At 45.2% G+C, this 1,313-nt stretch overlaps 1 pseudogene; it reads right to left on the bottom strand.

Annotated features, from left to right (window-relative positions):
* Window positions 1-276: 276 nt before the first annotated feature.
* Window positions 277-1,048, bottom strand: LOC102142513 (proteasome activator complex subunit 2 pseudogene; annotated as a pseudogene).
* Between the last annotated feature and the right edge of the window lie 265 nt (window positions 1,049-1,313).

Here is a 1,313-nt window from a genome sequence, read left to right as displayed (position 1 = left end):
GGCTGGCATGTATCAGATGATCTCATAGGTAATGTCCTGGAAACCTCACATGTAGCATTTCTTTTTAAAAATTTCGTACTGTATCTACTTATTTTAGAGAGAGTTCTCAGTATGTTGCCCAGGCAGGACTTGAGCTCCTAGGCTCAAGAAATCCTCCCAGCCCAGCCTCCCAAGTAGCTGGGACTACAGGTGCATGCCACTGTGCCAGGTGAAATATACCATTTCTTAAAGACACTTTACTGATAACTACATTGTTATTATGTAATTACCATATTCTTTTTTTTCCCCACACAACATATAGGTCATTTATTTTCCTTCTAGTCCTGGGTTCAGTGCATAGATGGCTTCTCTTCACCCTTTGTGTTGACAATTTTCTGCAGGTTGCTGCTGCTGATATGATAAACCTCAGCATAGAAGGTCCTGAGGTCTAGCACCATGGCCCTGAGCTCCCCATAGGCTGCCTCATCTCACTGGTGCACCGAGGCCCGGTAGTCCATTACATGAGTCTCCTTGGAGACCTTGGCCACAGCATCCCGACGTTCTAAGAAGTACTTGGAAATGGTTGTCTGGAAAGCTTCCACTTTGGTCTTGATGGCATTCACCCTCTCCAGCACCTTCTCCTGGATTGCTACCCCAAAATCATTTCCATCTTCAATCTTGTGGATCAGGTGCTGGATCCATGTGATCACCAGAATGCATTTATCTTTGAGACTCCAGACTTCTGGCTTAACCAGGACAAGCAGGAACAGGACCTTCTCACTCCTAGGGAGAAATCCACACTTAGGAACTTCTTTCATCTCCTGCTTATCTGTTTCCATCTCATCATCCTCGGGTGGAGGGCCTGGGATGGGATGTCCAGTGGGGCCCGGAGGGAAGTCAGGTCAGCCACATTGAGGGAGTACTCTTGCAAGAGCTGATTCAGGTATATGATTTTCTGTGGCAAGAATCTATAGAGGAATTCCTCAGCCTCCTGGAAAAGATTCTGCCTGAAGATCTCCACCTGTTTACAGGCCTCCCCTGTCAGACACACCCCACACGGCTTGGCCATATGCTGCTTCAATTGCTAGATCTCTGGCCTCCTAATTACCATATTCTTAAATATATTTTAAATACATTTTAGAAGAAAATACTGCCGGCATCAAAACTTTCACAGAACAATATTAGAACAACACCGGCATTCTAGGGAAAACAATGTTAGCCATTGGCTTAATGGCGTTAAACTGTAATAACTTTACCAATCCTAACCCTTCTCTTTTGAGCTTTGCCTCTCAAAGGGAGGAACTTCAGCCCTCATTTGTGGTGGGTGGACATTA

Source organism: Macaca fascicularis, chromosome 5 (genome assembly GCF_037993035.2).
Source record: "Macaca fascicularis isolate 582-1 chromosome 5, T2T-MFA8v1.1".
NCBI classification, from domain to species: domain Eukaryota; kingdom Metazoa; phylum Chordata; class Mammalia; order Primates; family Cercopithecidae; genus Macaca; species Macaca fascicularis.
This window is presented reverse-complemented; position numbering and strand designations above follow the sequence as displayed.